The sequence below is a fragment of the Scyliorhinus torazame genome, chromosome 7, assembly GCF_047496885.1.
Source record: "Scyliorhinus torazame isolate Kashiwa2021f chromosome 7, sScyTor2.1, whole genome shotgun sequence".
Lineage (NCBI taxonomy): Eukaryota > Metazoa > Chordata > Chondrichthyes > Carcharhiniformes > Scyliorhinidae > Scyliorhinus > Scyliorhinus torazame.
The window spans coordinates 60,983,142-60,997,926 of record NC_092713.1 but is presented as its reverse complement, the minus strand read 5'-3'; the positions used below and the strand labels follow the sequence as shown (position 1 = coordinate 60,997,926).

At 52.4% G+C, this 14,785-nt stretch overlaps 2 protein-coding genes across 5 annotated transcripts in view; one reads left to right on the top strand and one right to left on the bottom strand.

The window, feature by feature from the left end:
• Positions 1-13,388, bottom strand: part of LOC140426254 (HORMA domain-containing protein 1-like) — a 128,860-nt gene extending 115,472 nt beyond the window's left edge. For 2 of the 4 annotated variants that reach the window (XM_072510776.1, XM_072510779.1), the window contains exon 1: positions 13,078-13,302. The gene's annotated coding sequence lies outside the window, so the exon portion shown is untranslated. Of the gene's footprint in view, positions 1-13,077; positions 13,303-13,348 lie in introns of those variants that run through there. The other 2 variants (XM_072510777.1, XM_072510778.1) reach the window with 2 other exon arrangements.
• The window catches only part of dmap1 (DNA methyltransferase 1 associated protein 1), a 96,476-nt gene continuing 95,064 nt past the window's right edge, over positions 13,374-14,785 (top strand). Inside the window, exon 1 of the mRNA XM_072510773.1 lies at positions 13,374-13,519. The gene's annotated coding sequence lies outside the window, so the exon portion shown is untranslated. The remainder of the gene's footprint in view (positions 13,520-14,785) is intronic.

The window sequence follows — 14,785 nt, the reverse complement described above, 5'->3', positions numbered from 1 at the left end:
GATGGCCCCACCAGAGGGTGAAACGGAGATAGTAGTGGCGATGGATGCCGAGAAAGCATTTGATAGAGTGGAGTGGGATTATCTGTGGGAGGTGTTGAGGAGATTTGGGTTCGGAGAGGGGTATGTTAGATGGGTGCAGCTGTTGTATAGGGCCCCAGTGGCGAGTGTGGTCACAAATGGACGGGGATCGGCATATTTTCGGCTCCATAGAGGGACAAGGCAGGGATGTCCTCTGTCCCCATTACTGTTTGCACTGGCGATTGAGCCCCTGGCGATAGCGCTGAGAGGTTCCAAGGGATGGAGGGGAATACTTAGGGGAGGAGAAGAACACCGGGTATCTTTATATGCGGATGATCTGCTACTATATGTGGCGGATCCAGCGGAGGGGATGCCAGAAATAATGCGGATACTTGGGGAGTTTGGGGATTTTTCAGGGTATAAATTGAACATGGGAAAGAGTGAGCTGTTTGTGGTGCATCCAGGGGAGCAGAGTAGAGAAATAGAAGACCTACCGTTGAGGAAGGTAACAAGAGACTTTCGTTACCTGGGGATCCAGATAGCTAAGAATTGGGGCACATTGCACAGGCTAAATTTGACGCGGTTGGTGGAACAGATGGAGGAAGATTTCAAGAGATGGGATATGGTAGCATTGTCAATGGCAGGGAGGGTGCAGGCAGTTAAGATGGTGGTCCTACCGAGATTCCTTTTTGTGTTTCAGTGACTCCCGGTGGTGATCACGAAGGCTTTTTTCAAAAGGATAGAAAAGAGTATCATGCGTTTTGTTTGGGCCGGGAAGACTCCGAGAGTGAGGAAGGGATTCTTACAGCGTAGTAGGGATAGGGGGGGGCTGGCACTACCGAGCCTAAGTGAGTATTATTGGGCCGCTAATATTTCAATGGTGAGTAAGTGGATGGGAGAGGAGGAAGGAGCGGCGTGGAAGAGATTAGAGAGGGCGTCCTGTAGGGGGACCAGCCTGCAGGCTATGGTGACAGCCCCATTGCCGTTCTCACCAAGGAACTATACCACGAGTCCGGTGGTGGTAGCTACACTGAAGATTTGGGGACAGTGGAGACGACATAGGGGAAAGACCGGAGCACTGGGGGGCTCCCCGATAAGAAACAACCATAGGTTTGCCCCGGGGGGAATGGATGGGGGATATGGAATGTGGCAAAGAGCAGGTATAACGCAATTGAAAGATCTATTTGTGGATGGGAAGTTTACGAGTCTGGGAGCGCTGACCGAGAAATATGGGTTGCCCCAAGGGAATGCATTCAGGTACATGCAATTGAGGGCTTTTGCAAGGCAGCAGGTGAGGGAATTCCCGCAGCTCCCGACACAAGAGGTGCAGGACAGAGTCATCTCAAAGAAATGGGTGGGGGACGGTAAGGTGTCGGATATATATAGGGAAATGAGAGACGAAGGGGAGACTATGATGGACGAACTAAAAGGGAAATGGGAAGAAGAGCTAGGGGAGGAGATTGAGGAGGGGATGTGGGCAGATGCCCTAAACAGGGTAAACTCGTCGTCCTCGTGCGCCAGGCTAAGCCTGATTCAGTTTAAGGTATTACACAGGGCACATATGACTGGAACACGGCTCAGTAAATTTTTTGGGGTGGAGGATAGGTGTGCGAGGTGCTCGAGAAGCCCAGCGAATCATACCCATATGTTTTGGTCATGCCCGGCACTACAGGGGTTTTGGATGGGGGTGACAAAGGTGCTTTCGAAAGTAGTAGGAGTCCGGGTCGAACCAAGCTGGGGGTTGGCTATATTTGGGGTTGCACAAGAGCCGGGAGTGCAGGAGGCGAAAGAGGCCGATGTTTTGGCCTTTGCGTCCCTAGTAGCCCGGCGCAGAATATTGCTAATGTGGAAAGAAGCCAAGCCCCCGGGGGTGGAGACCTGGATAAATGATATGGCGGGGTTCATAAAGTTAGAGCGGATTAAGTTCGTCCTAAGGGGGTCGGCTCAAGGGTTTACTAGGCGGTGGCAACCGTTCGTCGAATATCTTGCGGAAAGATAGATAGGGGAGAACAAAGAAGGCAGCAGCAGCGGCCCAGGACTTGGGGGGGGGGGAGGGATGGGGGGGGGGGGATGGGGGGGGGGGGATGGGGGGGGGGGTGTGTGTGGCCTGAGACAAGGCAGTTGCCAATTAGGGCTAATTTTTATTTTTTTGTTATTTAATATTTATTTATTTGTTGTTGTTTTTGTTTAAATTTAAAAAAGGTCATTATTATCTGTATTGTTACAATGTTGTGTAAAGGATGCACAATGTACTGTGTTGGTTGACCAAAAATTTTCAATAAAATATTATTTTAAAAAAAAGAAAGTTCAAATGGTCCTTCGCATTCCAAGTCCTATCCCGCACACAACCCCTATGTCCCCCCACACCCACACCCTATGTCCCCTCAAACCCCTATGTCAAGATATGTCCCACACCCACCCTCCATGGCAACCATGTCAAGATATGTCCCACACACAGTGTGGGGGGCCAGTGGGTAAGTGCCAAGCTGAGGCACTTCTATGCCCATTCACTCATGATATACTGTATAGAAGCAATGAATCCAAAAATTACAAAAAGTTTTAAAAGACATTCACTGATAATTTTCACCTTTCTCAAAAGATCTTGGGGCGGTCAGGTGGCATGAGCATGAGAAAGGCTGTTTCATTGAGAGCTCTGCTCATCTTGTAACTTATCCTGGTGCAAATTTCATATTTTTCATACCTGGGATATATATGTCTTGCACTATGTCCCTGGAGAATCCTAATTGGTGTTTTGCAAAGAGGAGCCAAGATAAATTGTAGAAAATCCTCATTTGACCGTGGCAGTCAGAGTGGGCTGGGATGGGACCCAGCTTGCAAAGCCGTTGTTGCTGGTGGGTGGGCTTCCCCTTTGTGGTGCAGTGCGCATCAGATGATGGCCGCCATTGGGAATGTTGTTCTGGATGAAGGTTTTGGCTCTGTGGTGCAGGTCTTGAGAGCTCACTTTGAAGATTTGCGCAGTGTCCTTGACAGAATGGTGGAGGTGCATAGAGAGTTCTTGCATTCGGAAGAGCACTTTCCCTGGCAAGGACCCGCCTTTGAGACGTTGAGAACCTGCTGCATGGAGTGCCGTTTATCCTGGCGGGTCAGGCAAGGTTTGTTCTTGGGCCTAGTCCCTGGCGAGAAATGGGAGGCAAGTTCCCGATTGAGTTTGAAGATTGGCTGCTATGCTTTAGTAATCTTGATTTCAAGGCTGGGTACATCAGGTTCCATAGAGCACAGAGTTTCTGATCTTCAAGGCCTGGGGTTGGTTGTTGCCGCCCTCCCCACCACCACCACCAGCCCTATATTATCCTATCCTCGATGCTCATCACAAGAGATCGGAGGTGGTCGAGCAGGTCGAGTCAATCCCCCCTCCAGGCTGGGTTCTAAGCAATGGGTTGCTTGGGTGCCGGAGCTGTGGCATGGCGGGAGTGAAGGTGCTTCATTCGTTGGAATCCTTAGAGATCCCAAGGACTGTTCATTGATCGTGTCTTGTCGTCGGCCTTCTTGAGCATCATCGATGGTGTCATTATTCTGCAATTCTTCGAGAATCCTGGATGTTACTCCCTTCTGATTAGGTTGATTATTTATTATATTTTCTTCCACAAGGGCCTACATGATGTGATCACGAGGGCGAATAGCGTCTGTTATTCCAGCAAAAATCACATTGAGTCCATTGTGTGTAATGTGCCCCTTTACAGCACCCCTTCCCTTCTAGGACCCCCACCCATTACCCCTCCAACATCCCAGGGGCCCCTACTTATCTGCACTGCACTCTCACCCTTCAAACCCCCCCCTCCACCCTTATTTTTTGGACATGGCCCCCCTCACCCCCTGGCAATGCCACCCTGGAACTTGGGCACCTTTGCACTGCCACCCTGGCTTGTGAAATCAGGAACAAAGCAGTATGATATGGCTTTCATAATTTGTAGAATCATAGAATTCGTACAACGCAGGAGGCGGCCATCCTACCTTGGCCCAATCCACCTCACGTTAAGGGGCAATTTAGCATGGCCAATCCACCTAGCCTGCACATCTTTGGACTGTGGGAGGAAACCGCAGCACCCGGAGGAAACCCACACAGACATGAGGAAAATGTGTAAACTCCACACAGATAGTCACCTGAGGTCAGAATCAAATCTGGGTCCTTGGCACTGTGATGCAGCAGTGTTAACTACTGTGCCAATGCAAAGCTCATGTGTTATATGCAGGGAAGTACTGGCAAATGAAAGTTTAAAACCCTCAAAACATCATAGGTATTTAAACACTAAGCATGGAGAGTTTGAGGATAAATCTCGTAATTTTTTTTCAAAGGATGTAGCGAGAACTTAAATCATCAGCTGAAGTCCTTAGCAGAAATGTAACACTGAATGACAAAGCAAGTAAGATCATGAGGACCAAACAGGTTACCTGTTAAATTAAAGGGAAGTAAAAATGGTATATTGCAACGGTCAGCTGGCATAGATCGCAAAGTGTGGGCGGCGTTGGTCACGAAGGTCCACCAGCGTGGGTCGCAAAGGTCGGGCAGCAGTGGGTCCCAAAGGTCAGCCAGATGGCAAAAGTGGGTCCCGAGAAAAGAAGTTTGAAAAACACTGCCGTAAAGGTTTGTCTTCACCTATCCAGCATAGGGTCTAACACACAATTACCCCCCCCCCCCCCCCCCCCCCCCCCCCATAATTAACTGATGCGAGTCAAGCTGGGGCTAGCCACCAGCACCTTCTTAACAAGACCCATGTCGTCCCAGTTTGGCGCATATACGTTCACTAATACCACCGGAGCGCCCGCCAACACTTCACTCACTATCACATATCTCTCCCGAGTCCACCAAAACAGTAGCCAATGAAAAGGTCATCCGCCTATTGATCAACACCGTGGCCCCCCTCGTCCTCGCATCAAAACTGGAGTGGAACACTTGCCGCACCCACCCTTTCCACAGCCTCGTCTGATCTTGAACTCTCAGATGTGACCCCTGCAAGAAAACCATATTTGCCTTCAAACTCTTTAGATGGGTAAACACCTGGGACCTTTAAACTGGCCCATTTAACCTCCTCATGTTCCATGTAACCAGTCTGATTGGGGGCCTCTGGGCGCCTCTCTATTATGATCAGCCATATTGCACCCGCAAGGAAGTCGAACAGGGCTCCAACTTGCACTGGTTCCCGACCCATCCAAGATGGCCACTGTCACCCTCCTCAAACCAGTGCATAAAAAAGAAACCCTCGTCAGCCCCCCCCAGCACAAAAAATACAACCCTCCCAACTCCAAAAACAGGCTATCCTCTCCCGTCCCAAACAAAGAAAACCCAGTTAGCCTAGGATCGTTACCTTAACGAACAAAAGAAACCTTAACGAACCCTCCCAAGCCAAAAAACGAATCTCCAAGCGGAAGCCACCTAATGTGCAACCCATTTCATAACCGCAACCAGAAGTCCATTTTACCACGTTTTCATGGCTTTATCCTGTTTCCCCATTCTTCCCTGGTGGGGCTTTTAGAGGTATCAAATTATGTCTAATGATTGTATTGACCCAATTGTACTGCTGTTTCCCTCTGTATTCATTGTTGAATTTTTACTTTTTCTTGCAGTGCTGTACCATTCCTGTGGTTTTGTTGTGTTATTTGTCTTCTTTTACTACGGCACAATAAAAATGGTAGTCCACCAGACCCTATAAAGTATCAATAGCTGAAACTCCAAGCACTTGAATCCTCTTTGCCTTGTTAAATAAACATTGTGTAATTGACAGGGGACACGGTAGCACATGGTTAGCACAGTTGCTTCACAGCTCCAGGGCCCCCGGTTCGATTCCCGGCTTGAATCACTGTCTGTGCGGAGTTTGCACTTTCTCCCCGTACCTGTGTGGGTTTTCACCCGGTGCTTCGGTTTCCTCCCACAGTCCAAAGATGTGCAGGTTAGGTGGATTGGCCATGCTAAATTGCCCTTAACTGTCGAAAAATGTTCAGTGGGGTTACTGGGATAGGGTGGAGGTGTGGTCTTAGGTAGGGTGCTCTTTCCAAGAGCCGGTGCAGACTCAATGGACTGAATGGTCTCCGTCTGCACTGTAAATTCTATGACAGAAGAGAACAGCGATGTTTTTCCTGGGCTCAGGCATTTTAATAGGCTCATGGATTTCTGGGTTGTCCACCAAGCCTTATTATGTATTCTTGACTGAGTGGGGAGACAAACCATGGCATGTGAGGTGTGAGGGGGCAATAGAGATTGTTTGGAGGAATACCTTGGCATGGGGATATGAAGAGCCATATGGGGTCGGTAGGAGGGCACGAGGTCGCATGCAGACTGTGTGGCAGGTGAGGGGGTGTGAGGGCTGGAGAGCCTTTCATTTTTTTTGAAGTCTCACGGCACCAAGGCTGGCCTTTAAACAGCCTGCCTCTGCATCAGGTAATTCTTATGGCTGCTTCTGAACTTTTTCCTCGGTCGGTTGGCCCAACGGCAACCCGCATCCACCACCCACAATCAAAATTCCGTCCTTGTGGGCAACCTCTCCCAGGGCGGCCAGGTCGAGCTGGAAGTTTTTCCAACTTCAGCTTCCTGCCTCGAGGATGAAAATCCAGCCAATAATCCCAAAATCTAGCCATTTTCTTGCACACTCACACTTTATTCCTGCTCCTTCTCTATTACCTGCTCCCTACTTCTGTACTCCCTCATGTACTATTCTCCATGTCATGATAAAGTTTCTCTACAATCAGTTATCCCACTCTCTAATACATGTTCTCTGTCTATATCCTGTTCTCACTCTCTATTACCCCTTCATCCATTCACTACTACCTGCTCTCTCATTCTCTATAATTGACTCTCTTACTTAATAAAAAAATTTTTTTTATTAAAGTTTTCACAAAATATCAACAAAATGTAAAAGGAACCCAATAGAATTAATACAAAATAAAACAAAACCAATGTGCCCCCTCCCCCCATACATAAATAATATATTAACACCCGCCGAAACACACAGCATATATATACACCCCCTCAGATCCCCCAGTATAGACAAACAAAAATAAAATAGAACTCCCCCCCCCCCCCCCCCTTCCCGGGTTACTGCTGCTGCTGACCATTGTCTACCGTTCTGCCAGGAAGTCCAAGAACAGTTGCCACCGCCTGAAAAACCCTTGCACCGATCTCAAGGCAAATTTCACCCTCTCCAATTTAATAAACCCCGCCATATCGTTGATCCAGAATTCCACGCTTGGGGGCCTCGCATCCTTCCACTGAAGAAGAATCCTCCGCCGGGCTACCAGGGATGCAAAGGCCAGAATACCGGCCTCTTCCGCCTCCTGCACTCCCGGCTCCTCTGCAACCCCAAATATTGCGAGCCCCCAGCCCGGTTTGACCCTGGATCCTACCACCCTCGACACCGTCCTCGCTACGCCCTTCCAAAATTCCTCCAGCGCTGGGCATGCCCAGAACATATGGGTGTGGTTTGCTGGGCTCCCTGAGCACCTAACACACCTGTCCTCACGCCAAAAAAAACGGCTCATCCTTGTCCCGGTCATGTGTGCCCTGTGCAGCACCTTAAACTGTATGAGGCTGAGCCTCACGCACGAAGAGGAAGAGTTCACCCTCCCTAGGGCATCTGGCCACGTCCCCTCCTCGATCTCCCCCTCCCACTTACCTTTCAGCTCCTCCATCGAGGCCTCCTCCTCCTCCATCACCTGGTATGTTGCCGAGATCTTCCCCTCTCCAACTCACGTCCCCGACAGCACCCTGTCCTGTACCGTGCGTGGCAGCAGCAGCGGGAATTCCACCACTTGCCGCCTGGCAACTCCTCGATCTCCTCCTCCTACTTACCTTTCAGCTCCTCCATCGAGGCCTCCTCCTCCTCCATCACCTGGTATGTTGCCGAGATCTTCCCCTCTCCAACTCACGCCCCCGACAGCACCCTGTCCTGTACCGTGCGTGGCAGCAGCAGCGGGAATTCCACCACTTGCCGCCTGGCAAACGACCTTACCTGTAGATACCTAAAGACGTTTCCGGGGGGAGCCCATACTTCTCCTCCAGTTCACCCAGGCTTGCGAACTTCCCGTCCACAAACAGGCCCCCAACCTTCTTATCCCTGCCCTGTGCCACCCCGAAAACCCTCCATCTATTCTCCCAGGGACAAACCGGTGGTTCCCCCGTATTGGGGTCCACACCGAGGTCCCAACTTCCCCCCTGTGCCGCCTCCACTGCCCCCAGATTGAGGGTAGCCGCCACTACCGGGCTCATGGTATACCTCATTGGAGGGAGCGGCAGCGGCACCGTTGCCAGCGCCTCCAGACTTGTACCCTCACAAGACGCCGTCTCCAGCCTCTTCCATGCAGCCTCCTCCCCAACCATCACCCACTTGCGCACCATCGCCGCACTGGCAGCCCAGTAGTACCTACAGAGGTTGGGCAGTGCCCGCTCCCCCCATCCCTACTCCGCTCCAGGAACACCCTTCTCACCCTCGGAGTCCCTCGCCCCCGTATGTTCCTGTTGACCCGCCTAAAGGCGGCCTTCGGGATAAGAATGGGGAGGCACTGGAACAGGAACAAACACCTTGGGAGCACCGTCATCTTGACTGACTGCACCCTACCCGCCAGGGACAGCGGCAACGCATCCCACCTCTTAAACCCCTCCTCCATTTGCTCCACCAGCCTCGTGAAATTAAGTCTATGCAGGGCCCCCCAGCTCTTGGCCACCTGGACCCTCAAATACCTGAAGCTCCTCTCCGCCCTTTTTAGTGGGAGCTCGCCAACAGGTGCCGGAATGTGGCGACTAGGGGCTTTTCACCGTAACTTCATTTGAAGCCTACTTGTGACAATAAGCGATTTTAATTTTAATTTCAATCCCCCTCTCCTGGTCCCCCGGGTGAACCACAAACAACTCGCTCTTTCCCATGTTGAGCTTGTACCCTGAGAAATCCCCGAACTCCGAGGATCCTCATTACCTTCGGCATTCCCCCCCACCGGGTCCGCCACATATAGCAGCAAGTCGTCCGCATAGAGCGACACCCTATGCTCCTCCCCACCCCGCACCAGCCCCCTCCAGTTCCTCGACTCCCTCAGTGCCATAGCCAGGGGTTCAATCGCCAGCACGAAGAGCAGGGGGGACAGGGGACAAGGGACACCCCTGCCTCGTCCCTCGATGCAACCGAAAGTACTCAGACCTCCTCTTGTTTGTGGCCACACTCGCCATCGGGACCTCGTACAACAGCCTAACCCACCTGACGAACCCCTCCCCAAACCCGAACCTCTTCAGTACCTCCCACAAGTACCCCCACTCTACCCTATCGAAGGCCTTCTCAGCGTCCATCGCCGCCACTAACTCCGCCTCCACCTTCCTCGCCGGCATCATAATAACGTTCAGGAGCCTCCGCACATTCGTGTTCAACTGCCTCCCCTTCACGAACCCCGTCCGGTCTTCGTGGATGACCTGCGGCACACAATCCTCAATTCTCGTGGCTAAGACCTTCGCCAGCACCTTGGCATCTACATTTAACAAAGAAATCGGCCTGTAAGACCCACACTGCAGGGGACCGTTGTCCCGCTTCAGGATCAAGGGGATCAGTGCCTGGGACATCGTCGGGGGCAACGCCCCCCCCCCCCCCCTTCCTTGCCTCATTGAAGGTCCTAACCAGCAACGGGCCCAACAGGTCCACATATGTTTTGTAAAATTCGATCGGGAAACCGTCTGGCCCCGGTGCCTTCCCCACTTGCATGCTCCCAATCCCTTTGGCCAGTTCCTCCAACCCAATCGGGGCCCCTAATCCCGCCACCAGACCCTCCTCCACTTTCACGAACGTCAGTTGGTCCAGAAAGCGGCCCATCCCCCCCTCCTCCAGTGGGGGCTCGGACCGAGACAGTTCCTCATAAAAGTCCCTGAAGACCCCATTGATGCCAACCCCACTCCTCCCCACCCCCCATCCTTAATTCCCACAATCTCCCTAGCTGCATCCCGCGTCCGAAGCTGATGCGGCAGCATCCGACTTGCCTTTTCCCCATATTCATAAATCGCCCCCTGGGCCTTTCTCCACTGCGCCTCCGCATTCCTGGTGGTCAACAGATCGAATTCAGCCTGGAGGCTACACCTCTCCCTCGACTGTCCCTCCTCCGGCGCCTCCACATACCTCCTGTCTACCCTCACCATCTCCCCCACCATTCTCTCCCTCTGCTCTCGCCTCTCCTTGTGGGCCCTAATGGAGATCAGCTCTCCCCTAACCACCGCCGCCTCCCAGACCATCCCCACTCGGACCTCCCCGTTATCGTTGTATCTCTCTATACTTCTTCGGACCCGCTCGCTCACCTCCTCATCCGCCAACAACCCCACCTCCAAGCGCCCCAACGGGCGCTGGTCCCTCTCCTCCCCCAGCTCTAGGTCTACCCAATGCGGGGCGTGATCCAAAATGGCTATCGCCGAGTACTCGGTATCCTTTCGCAATCAGCGCCCTGCTCATAACAAAAAAGTCGATCCGGGAATAGGCCTTATGAACGTGCGAGAAGAATGAAAATTCCCCAGCCGCCCGGCCTTCCAAATCTCCAAGGGTCCACCCCTCCCATCTGGTCCATAAACCCCCTCAGCACTTTAGCCGCCGCCGGCCTCCTACCCGTCCTAGACCTGGAGCCATCCAGTGCCGGATCCAACAGTGTTAAAGTCCCCCCCCCCCCCCCCATTATCAGGCCCCCCACTTCCAAGTCCGGGATCCGATCCAACATGTGCCGCATAAAACCCGCATCGTCCTAGTTCGGGGCGTACACGTTGACCAGAACCACCCTTTTCCCTTGCAGCTTACCACTTACCATTACGTACCTGCCGCCATTGTCTATCACAATGCTCGACGCCTCGAACGACACCCGCTATCCCACCAAGATCGCCATCCCCCGATTTTTGGCATCCAGCCCCGAATGAAACACCTGGCCTACCCACCCCTTCCTCAATCTTACCTGGTCTGCCACCTTCAGGTGCGTCTCCTGGAGCATGACCACATCCGCCTTCAGCCCTTCAGGTGTGCGAACACCCGGGCCCGCTTAAACGGCCCGTTCAGCCCCCTTACGTTCCAGGTTATCAGCCGGATCAGGGGGCTACCCGCCCTTCTCCCCCGCCGACTAGCCATAAACCCTCCTCGGCCAGCCAAGCGCCCAACATGTTCCCCACGGCGGCAGACCCCCGTCCCAACGCCCTCTAGTCACTCCAGCTCCCCCTTGACCATACCAGCAGCAACCCGGTTCCCCTCCCCCAACAACCAACCCCCAAGCTAGGACCCCTGCTAGCTGCATTGCTCCCCCCATTGCACTCCCGCAAGTAAGCGGACTCCTGCTGACCCCAGCCACTCCTGCCTCTCCATCGACTCCTCCCATTATGGGACTTCCCCTCCCCCTCCATTACCCACCAGAAGGCTATCCGCCTCCCCGTTCCATCCCAAGCGCGGGAAAAACCCGCGCTTCCCCACCCCACCCTCTCCAGCCTTCAGCGCGGGAAAAAGCCCACGCTTTCCACCTGCCCGGCCCCGCCTCCTCCTCCTCCTCTGTCGCAGCTCCTTTTACAGGCCCAGTCCCCTCCCCCCGACTCGGGCCTCCGCCGCGGGGCCGCCTCCCCGACTCGGGCCCCCTCCTCCTCCACCAGCCATCCACCCCCTACTCAGTTTACTTGCGCCCCCCCCCCCAACAAGAGCCCACCTGACAGACACAACCAAAACAGTGCCCAACGCACTCCAACCAAACCAAAACTGAACAAGAACAAAGAAGCCCCCCTCAAAATGTAACACAACAGCAATCCCCGACCCGTCCATCCCGACCCTCAGTTTGTGTCCACGCCTCCTCCGGGTACTCAAAATAATGGTACTGGTCCTTGTAGGTGACCCAGACGCGCCGACTGCAGCATGCCAAACTTCACCCCCTTCCTGTGCAGCACCGCCTTCGCCCGGTTGTACCCGGCCCTCTTCTTCGCCACCTCCGCGCTCCAGCCCTGATATATTCGAACCTCCGCATTCTCCCACCTGCTGCTCCTCTCTTTCTTGGCCCACCTGAGTACACGCTCCCGATCAGCGAACCGATGAAACTGCACCAACACCGCCCGCGGCAGCTCGTTAGCCTTGGGCCTCCTCGCCAGCACTCTATGGGCCCTTTCCAGCTCCAGGGGTCTCTGGAAGGACCTCGCTCCCATCAGCGAGTTTAACATGGTGACCACATAGGCCTCCACATCCGACCCCTCCGGGAGGCCCAGGATCCACAGATTCTTCCGCCTCGACCGATTCTCCATCTCCTCGAGCTGTTCCTGCCATTTCTTGTGGAGCTCCTCGTGCACCTCCACCTTTACTGCAAGGCCCAAGATCTCGTCCTCGTTATCGGAGATCTTTTGTCGGACCTCGCAGATCGCCACCCCCTGGGCCTCCAGCAGCTTATCAATAGAAGCCTTCATCAGCTCCAGCAGGTCCACTTTGATCTCCCTGAAGCAGTGCTGGATAACCTCCTGCTGCTCCTGCGCCCACTGCATCCATGCTGCCTCGTCCCCGCCCGCTGCCATCTTGCTCTTCTTCCCTCGCAGTTTCTTTGGCTTCACCACCACTTTTTTAGTCACCCCGCTCCTGGTCCAAGCCATACACTGTCGGGGGAATGTTGCAGTCTTCTTCCCACACTGGGACATGTCGACAAAAATGCCGTTGGGGGCCCTGAAAAGAGCCCAAAAGCGGGAGCTGACGAACGTGCGACTTAGCTCCACATAGCCGCAACCGGAAGTCTCTTACTCTCTATTAACTGTTCTCCATTACCTGTTGGCACTCTCTACCAATTCTGTCATCCTTTATTATTTGTTGTCTATTCCCTGTTCTCTCACTTTCTATTACCTGCTCTCTATTATCGGTTCTGTCATTTTTTGTTCCTATTCATCCATGGGATGTGGGCATCATTGTATGGACCAACATTTACCATTCTCTATTATCTGCTCGCTCACTCTCTATAACCTGTTGCCTCTCTATTACCTGTTGTTTATTTATTACCTGCTCTCTGTTACCTGTCGTCTCTCTCTGTTACGTGGTGTCTGCTCCTCGAGCTGCCACCGAATCCCTCGCGCGCGGCTTCAAACCTGCTCACCCTCTCTTGCGCCCTGTCCCGTGGCGGTTCTCGTGCTTTCGAACAGATTCCTCTCGCGCGCTTTCCGCACCTGGCGCCCTCCCCGCGCCTGTCACACCGGCTATGATCTCCCTGCGACAGGTCCGGTAAAACCTCGCGCGCAAATTGGGTCGTTGCTTTCAAAGGTGTTAAGCCGTGTCTTGATTTTTAAAAAAAAAACAAAGGACGGGCCAGCACACCTGGGGCCGAAATCAGTTCGCTATTTCCAGCTAGTTTCAACTGTTCCTCTTACCAACTGCCGAAACAACAACTCCCGAGATACTGTAGCAGTCCGCACATGCGCGGTATGGGCGGCCTTCCCATCATGCAGTTGGGTCAGTGCCGGTGTTAGCCTGGAAGCAGTAACAGCAGCAGCAGGTTTAAAGAGGAAAGCAAACTTTGTGTTTGGGGGTGAATAATCAAGGTATCTGTTTTACCATTTATAATTGGGTGATGTAGCCTCCGTTGTTATTCGTTCATCTTGATAGCTTTCATTACAGAACTGAGAATGAAGTGTTTGGGCCTAGCTGGAAAGAGGAGCCCCCATACAAATGCCAGATTATTGCTGCCTGTACGAGTGCTGCTGGAATGAAATGTATATTTCAGTAGTGAACTAAGTCTGTGCGTTAAGTCAAAGCATTGAAATAACCAATTTATGTGTACGTAATACAAATGCCAGCGCACATTCAGTATATAGCACTTTTGATTCCTGGGTTACTCTATGCATATTGGTACTTAGAACATACAGTGCAGGAGGCCATTCGGCCCATCGAGTCTGCGCCGACCCAACCCTATCCCCGTAATCCAATAACCCCATCTAACCGTTTTGGACACTAGGGCAATTTAGCATAGCCAATCCACCTAACCTGCACGTCTTTGGACTGTGGGAGGAAACCCACGCAGGCAGACACGGAGAGAACATGCAGACTTCTCACAGACAGTGATCCAGTGGGGAATCGAACCTGGGACCCTGGTGCTGTGAAGCCACAGTACTAGTCACTTGTGCTACCGTGCTGCCCTTGGGCTAAACAAAAGCATATCATTGGATGACTGAATTATTGTTCCAGTGATTTCTAATTTGGCAAATTTGATTGTCTTTTGACACTTCATTTTTATTGCCTTATTAATATTGTCTTCTTTCAGTCACCAAGTCAATTTAAGTGACTTTTGTGTGACATTTTGTCTTGTAGTAACACTGATGTGATCAGAATCTATTTGTATGGTATGTTATTAGGAATAAGGTATAGTTTTAAGCGGGTTTATTTTATGTTTCTGGGGTGGTGCAGTGGTCAGCACTGCTGTCTCACGGAGCCGAGGACCCGGATTCGATCCCGGCCTCGGGTCACTGTCCGTGTGGAGTTTGCACATTCGCCCTGTGTCTGCATGGGTCTCCCCCCACAATCCAAAGATGTGCAGAGTAGATGGATTGGCCATGGTAAATTGCCCCTTTAAAAGTTTTGTTTTAAATGTTTTTGTGCCTGAAATCATAGAATTTACAGTGCAAAAGGAGGCCATTCAGCGCATCGAGTTTGCACTGACCCTTGGAAAGAGCACCCTACTTAAGCCCACACAAACACCCTAAACCAGTAACCCAACCTAACCTAACCTTTTGGACACTAAGGGGCAATTTAACATGGCCAATCCACCTAATCTGCACATCTTTGGATTGTGGGAGGAAAACGGAGCACCT